Raw genomic sequence first — 8,503 nt, forward strand, 5'->3', positions numbered from 1 at the left:
AGGGGGGGGGCGTCTACCCCATCGGCCTTCCTATACGCCACTATGACAGTGCTCTCAAGAGCTGTCAGCCCACATCAGCAGCCCAGCATCATGATAGCTCAGCCTAAATCACAATCAAAACTCTGGCCACCACATCCTCACCACAACCAGTCAAATCAGAGAATGCAACGAGCACAGAAGACACGCGGGCCAACTATCACCAAGTCGCTTTAAAAGTACCTCGCAGAGTACTATGTGTTGGCTTAAAATAGTCCAAGTGCGGAGGGGGGGTTGGGGGTTCCAGTGAGTCGGCGCCGACGGTGGCACAGTGTAAAGGGTTTTACAATGCAGGCACACCATGTTGTGCTGTGAATGCGGCGCTAAGAGCTGAGCATTAAGTCGGCCATTTTAGATTTGCCACAATTTGTAATGTGAGATCACTGCTTGTCACAAAGTCATGGCTTCCATACGCGAAGCTTTTTCGCCATGCAGTCATGCAGAACGGGTCAAAAGCATGTCCCCTTTTCTTTGGCTTCCCCCGTTTTTTTTTTTTTTGCTATTTGTTCCTGACATTCCTTCCAAAGCCGTTGCTCTATTTTAGTATTATCACCAACTACCAGACTTTCACTGTTGATCTCACTGCCGAACAACAAGCTCCAAACAAAGGAGTTATTCACTGGCGTATTTCAACTCGAATACGGCGCTCAGCTTTTGAGGTAATGACGAATGACATTTTGGGTCTATGATTAGCCAAGAATAAGGCCATCAGCGGCACTAATATCAGTGTGACGATAATTGGAATAATGATCTTGGAGGGAACTGATGTATCAATTCCACTCATGTTACGTTATCAATCCTACAGTGAAAAAGGTCAGTCTGGCTTTATAGTTAGAATGAAAAAAGCAGTTCTTCCGGTTATCATTAATTTGTTTCACGTTTCTATAATCGCGGCTAATTCCTCAACAATAAAATCACTCATGCTTGAATCTAAGCCAAGACAATGAGCACCAAACAATGATAATCAAGAGACCCCCTGAAAGCAAAATCGACTGACCATAGAATTTTAAATTATTCTCTTGGGAAAACCAAAATATTTCCACACTGCATGCAGCCACCTTATTTGGGCGCGCTGAGGACAACTTCCGAAAATGTTAACTTGATCCACTTCAAATAACCAAATTAGATAACGAGTCAATAAGTCGGACTGTGTCACAGCTCATTATCAGGATAATGATTTTTCTCGACTGTGGGTAAGTTACCAAGTTAATTAATTATTGAATGGCATTACCCAACCCAGCATGGAGCAGTATTTAATGCAAGTTTTCAACTGTTTGATCCTTTTGGAAGTCCAGAAACCATTTTTCTTCTTCTTTTTTTTATAAAAAAAATAATAATAATAATAATAAAAAAAACACCTTGGCCTAAGATTTCCCAAAATGATTCTACACAAGAACCTTAAAAAGAGAGTTTACCTTTATGTAGCGCAGGATACCGTAGATGACGACCACTTTCGGCGTTCGCAAGATTAAAAATCGCAAAGGGAAAATTATTTTTTTCCCCTTCTTCCTTTTGCTCTGCCCACGACCAACTGTGCCACCCTATTGGTCCGTACCACAGGGTCACATGAGCGACCAGAGGAACACGTGACACTTCTCGAAATTATATGATGAAACAAAACCGACTGGCATCCTCAGTGAGCACAGTTTTTGTTGCTGTGGTGCGATACTCTGTTTGCCATACTGTTGGGTGTCAAGTGTATATAGGCCGTATGATCAGGCGTAATCTGGGTGACCATCACCCACCGCCCTGACAGCCGCCCCCCCCTTCCCCTCAGCTGCAACAAAAGGGGGGGATGCCCAGTGAGGCACACGGGCATCGTGGGGGCATGTCTGAGAATGAGGTGGTCTGAATCAGAATTGTAGCCTCCGGTGGCGCTCGTCTGTCCCAGGGGAGGGTCGAGCACCCCTGAAACCCACAAAGCTATCGTCCTTGTCATTGTTCATAACAATCGACACAAAAATAACCCAGTTGTTCAAATGGTGCCTTTCTCAGATTTAAAACACACTAAAGCACGGCTGCCAACGTGCTCTGCTGTGTGCAGCCTCGTTCGGGACAGTTGAGGAACTTTTTTTGGGCTTGAAGCAACCAAGCACCTCAAAAAAGCAGAGGTCAAACCAAAGCACACACACTTAGACATGCACACAACCCCAACAGTGCACAAACACGCCACGGTGACAAGCATATCCTCCCCCTGCTTTTTAATCTGCTTCTGTGTGCTGGGCTGCTGTGCTGTGCCATCTATCTTGGGTGAGTGGTTTATGCTGCGCGAATTACAGAGCTTTGGAGGCATCCCATCCAGATTTTCCAATCCAGCACAAATCCAGCCCTCATGTCAGATGGACAGTTGTGTGCAGAGCTTAATCTGACATTATTAGGGTTGGACAGTGGCAGCAACAGCAGAACGTTTAAGGGAGCTATCGGGGAAAAGCAAACATTGGGGTTGTGCTGTCTGGATTAGGGGCAACGCAGACAATAAAGAACGTATATCCCCTCATTGTCAATTGTTTCCATTTAGCACAGATGCTGTCCATGCAAAATCCAATCTTACTCCTATGTCAAACTAAAGAAATGCTCGGTAACAAGGCTTCCAACATGCAAGTGCTTTTAATTTTTCTACCTATACAACACAAAATGGTGACCATGCCTTTACCTACCCGCTCGACTGTAAAATGGCCCATGGGAAAAACTACAAATAGAGCATTAAATTTGCTCCACATTTAATCATGAAGGGGAAGAGTGCGTGTGGTAAAATAGGGCGCCGTGTCAGAGGAAATCGGTTTTATATTCAAACGACAGTGTTGGCTCACCTTCAAAACCCAATACCAAGATTGGTGGCAGCACTGGTTAAAAAAAAAATTAGTTTACATAACATTCTTGTGTAATTGAGTAAAGTCTAATCCTCGTTACTGCTAAACGCACTGTCCTCAGTCCTTTGAGAAATGACATATAATCTGTCAAAAGTTGTTTTATGGAGCAGTATTAATGGCTTAGAGGGGCATAATAAGCCATCTAAATGAAATAAATGAGATCATAAATAATTTTCTACAGAATAAATCTACACTAATTGTGAGCTGGAGATCTCTATATCAGGCGAAAACTTTCAAATAAATCAATCATTCTCACTCAGGCATATTTTAACAAAGCACTTCTTTAGGTCAAAGGTCAATCTGCTTACCGGTTAAGATGTGGGGAAGCTCCTTATCAGGAGAGAGGAGGTGCAGTCTGGGAGTTTAGGACCAAGATGGCAGATTATGGGCACACTAAGGGCTGGGGCAGCTCCCAGGGCCCTATAAGTTGACTGACCCCCGCCCCCCCTCCCCTTCCATGGCCTCCAGCAAGGTGATGAACCGAGGCACATCCAGCATGCACAGACCCCCCTATTACCACCCCGCCTCCACCAGAGCTCGTCCTCATAGCCACCCATGTATCCTATTAGGGTGCCAGGGTCCTAATGGAGGCAGAAGGGCGTGAAGGAGAGAGTAAGGGAGTGATAGTCAATCCTGCTGATTGTTGATGGACCCAGGAGAGTGGCGACAAAAGGGGGCTGAGTTGACCCCATTAGTACCCACGTACTGTGAAAATAAGTGTGGAAGTTTAGGAAAATTCTTACTGTTTATGAAATTTCTTTTTTTTTAGAGGAGCTCAGAATATAGAAATGTTAAGTAATATCAGAACCATTTACCGGTGTGTTGATTGGGGTTAATAAGTTGTCTCATACATTTGTCAGGTGTAACTGGAATGGAAAACCAGAAAAAAGTCAAACTCCAACCAGAAGATGATGAAAAAGTTCAGAGAAACTCTATAACTTAAAAATAGGAATTCATGGAAAAGTGATCGAGCTGTGTGTGTGAGAGAGTTAGGGGTCATATTGGCTTTAAGCTATTTCTGGCAGACTTTCCTCTTCAGTCAGTGTTGATTTTCCATGATTAGCCGGCAGCATGTAACCATTGACTGTCAGAGAACTGGACCATAGTCAGCCAACTTGGTGGGTATTAGTCCAAAAACAATTCATAAAAATTGCTTGTTTTAGATCCTTTCCATTCTTCTTTAAGTCATTGACAGGATCCGTAGTATAATGTAGTAGCATCTAGTGGTGCTGCTGCAGATTGCAACCAATTTGAATACAGTTCAGCCTTTCACGTCTCTCTATCTCTTGTCAGTGGGGGCTGAAAGCTGATGACCACATGTCTGGTGTAATTTCTGGATTGATCAAGTTTGGACAAAATTGGTGATCCAAAATGTTTGACCCAAACATTTCTTCTAAATTATATTTTGTTCTTAGTGTAGTGTAGTGTTGTCTTTGTTGGAATTTACTTGTTAATAATGTGGCTGTTGTAAAGCCTTTTGAGGCTGTAACTATGATTAAGGGTTGTTGAAATACACTTGACTCAGACTAGAGAAAGTGATCATTCTTACTTTGGGGCTGTCCTCTTCCTGAGCACGATGCCAAGAACTTTAATACATAAAATATTGAAGCATTTTACCCACTCACTGCACCACAACAGAGTTTTATTCTTACATATTAACAGTAAAACATTTTATTTGTACCTTCCTTTCCTCCTTTAACCTTGTAAAGATTTCAAGAGCATTAACACATGTTTTCAGCAGTACTTACTTATATCAGTTTTTTAGTAGTTTTCCAGAATGATGATTGATTTTGCTCATTTTCCTTCTGCCCCATTGTTTAATCTAAGATTCAAACCCATAATGCTTTGGGCACAGGCTTGCTTCAATTCCATATTGAACAGATAAGTGATTAAATAAATGATTAAACAGAGCAGACAGAAATAAAACAGTTAACAGACAAGATAAGACAGCTTACAAGTTTGTCTTTGGTTGAAAATGTCAGAAAGTTTAATCTTCAGTATCTTCAGTGAATCTGTTCCTTCAATCTGTAAAATGATGATAATTATTTGGAAGCTGCCCTTCTACATTGGCCCTCTTATTTAATAATTTAATTTGAATTTTAGTAACTAACAATAAAACTCAACAGTAGCAAAAAGTATAGTTTAAAAAAAAGCTATAAGGGTCTTAACCCTAAACACTCGATCATAGCGAGGATTGAGACTGACGGGAATATCATTAGTTTTGCAGGTGTTTGATGATAAATGAAAGTATTTTGAAGTGAAATGAAATGAAATTTTGACCTGATGATGATAGCTAGAGCTAAGACAAGTGAAAGCATTACCAAAGTGGTTGAAAATAATCTTGTAAATGTTTTTAATTGTCGGCAATCCATGCTAAAGGTTGTCAAGTTCATTCAAGCTTCAAGATTCATCCTATGCTGCCCTTACGAATGCCTGTCCCATGTTTCATGGCAATCCATCCACTAACCTGTTGAGATATTTATTTCTAGATCAACAAGCTTACAGACAGGCCTACTTTGCCATCCATGAAACAATGTCACAAGCAGAAAGAGTTATAAATTCCTTATGGTACTTTAAATATCCATGAAATGAACTCCTATTTTTTTTATCTAAATCATTGAAGATCACTTTTTTTAAAGGAAACTTTAATTTTACAAAAATGTCAAACTATAAAGATTTATCTGTACCCATGAGGCTCTGTATGAAATAGGATTTAGTGCTGTGGAGTATGAAAGGGGAAATTAGTGTACAGGCAGAATGTAAAAGGTAAAGAAGCTGTACTTGAACACATATAAATATAATGAAAGGTTTTTGAACCCTTTGCATTTGATGTCTAACTATCTTCTTTCATGCTGAGGGTTTATCCCCGTTAGCCATAACTGAAGCACTCTTCTGTCGTTGGAACAATAAACCTCTCATAAGTGTTCAGTATGCTCTAAAAGCCTTTGCCCATAACTCTAAAGCTGCTCCACACAAAGCAACTCCATGTTCCTAATGGAAAATATTGCCTAACCCTCTCTGCTGATGTCGTCAATGCAGCCAGTAATGGGTACACATTGGCCCCCGGCAAACACCGATGATGAATAGACTTCTGTTTTGGTGAGGAACTTTGACTGTGTCTGACTCCTCTGGGCTCAAACACAGAGTTCTTGCTTTGTTAGTGTACAAAAAAACCCCAAGATACTGTACCATGTAGATGCAAGATACACGGTACAATAGCATGTATGAGTGAGGAAGTTTAGTTTTTGCAGGGCAACGAAAGAAATCACAGAAGGGAGAACATATTACTCATTGATGGGCAGACAGCAGAGTCATGGAGGGATGCTGTATTTCCCCACATTAATCCTACAAGCTGTCTACTGAAGGGGGATAAATGAAATATTTAACCTTGATCTTTCTGTAGAGATTTTGAAAAGGTACTGGTTTATACAGAAAATGGGTCTAATGAATGTTTCCAGAGAACAATTTTAAAAGCTGAGACATTAGTTTCACATTTTTTACCACTTTTCTTCTGTCATGCTGCAGATCACTTGCTCTATTTCTATCTTTTGGCCTCTTCCTGAAGTGTTTTTAACAACCCCCATTGATTCAGTTACTTCTCGTAAAATGAGGAAAGCCAAATACACACCAGAATCACTTCAACATTTTAAAGGAGTGATGCATGTTGTAAGCATGTTTTTCAAATTTGATCTCAAACAATAGCAGATAATCCTTATCCTTATGTTTTATTTTCAACATTTGACCGCACACTAAATCCTCAACCCTTTGTCAAATCTAATCTTTTCTCATCATCTAAATGTACTGCCTTTACAGATAAAATACCTAACATCAGGCTACATACAGGCTACTATCAAAACAAATATGAATCTTGTCAGCTTATTCCACTGGAAACAAACCCGTTCCTGTTTTAGTGGCTCATGCTGCTTTGTTAGAAATGTTTCGTTTCGGCCTTTCCAAAGAGACTTGAGTGTTTTTCATCTTTAAACCTCTATTAAGCAGACAACAAATGGCTGTGCAATGTCATTTGTAGTCACAAACTCATTGATAAATAATACCCAACGATACAGCGACACGTAGCTTTCAGCGATAGTTAGCTTATCATTTTGGTCCACAACCAGGTTCTGTGTCTCAGTGTCATGGCTCTATCCAAACCTCTTCCCATTTAAGAACACAATCAACTGTTGTGTCCCGTCTCCACTTCCTCTCAGTCCTGCGAGTAGTGACCTCTTTATATAGTTTCAAATAACTAAATAAAACCAAGCTATCATAAAAATAAACACTTGAACATACATTAGTTTCATAAGTTTGGAATAATGTATTTGACATATCAGTATGAACCAAAGCTGTAACTTTACATGTTTTTAATGACACCACGAGGGAGCTCATTTTAAGTTTCTAATTGGTAATTTCTTGTTGGCAATCAAGCTGAATCTTTCTCAAGCAAAAGACATTCTTTGCATTTGCGGCACACACTTGCTGATAAAACCGCTACAGTTTACTTCTCCAGCTTTAATACTGCCACAGGTTTTTGTTGATTAATGTTTGTTTCTTATGTTTTATCGCTACGTAGATGCACAGAGGTGTTGAATCTTTCTCAGGGTGTCTGCTTCAATCCAAGGATTACCTTGGTGGTAATACGGGACAGAACATTGGTATTGAGTCATAACAAACACTGTATGACGGAAATCTATTTTAATCAACACAATGCATCGACACGTGGGCTCCCCCGGAACAATCCCGATAGGATTTAGACTCATGCCATGCAATGAGATCTGACATGTTAAGATGCCGGGCACATACAGCTGTGAAATCAGATGAGGATGATGAGCAGGGCAACCATGTGCTGAACTATAGCAATATGAGCCAGGGGATTATGGGTACGGTAACTGCAGGGCAGGCAGCGCAAGAATACACATCTGGGATGGAGATGACTTACAACACAGAGCTCTGATAAAGTATAAAATCAACGGACAGATAGATGCATAAGTAGGAAGACGTATGGTGAATGAATAGATGAGTAAATGGATGACTGGTGCATTGCAGTGGTAGAGAAAGCCATGTTCTTAGCCCATCCAAAGAGCGCAGTGATAGAAATTGGACCTGACCATGCCAGAGGCTGGAGACGAGACACACTCGCACACACATGGAGGAACATCACTGAACCTCAGAAGGACAGTTTTTGACGCTAGCAAAGTTAGAGGGCCCGTACCACAAACACTCGAGACAACCTCGGGGGCCTTGAGTGGAAGTAGAGTCGACTCAAACAGCCCGACTGCATTTATTAAATATTTAAAGGGTGCAAATGTACTGTACATTCACACAGTAGACATACAGTTTGTCTGTCATAATTAATTAAAAGTGAAAATCAGTTCTAATTTACTGTTGTTTTTAAAGGTTACAAGAAGCGTAAATAGGGAAAATGTAGGAATTGATTCATTAAGCCAAAGTGTAAATCAACAAATTATAACAACTAAACTATTAATCTGCTTATTATCTATTTTCTGTATTAAGTTTGTCTTAAAGCAGCTCTACTTCCTGCTTTAGGATTAATTATTCAGTGAAGGTTGTTGAAAGTTAGTTTGTCATAATGATAAGAT

Source organism: Morone saxatilis, unplaced genomic scaffold (genome assembly GCF_004916995.1).
Source record: "Morone saxatilis isolate NCDOM2014 unplaced genomic scaffold, NCSU_SB_2.0 Contig6, whole genome shotgun sequence".
In the NCBI taxonomy this organism is placed as follows: domain Eukaryota; kingdom Metazoa; phylum Chordata; class Actinopteri; family Moronidae; genus Morone; species Morone saxatilis.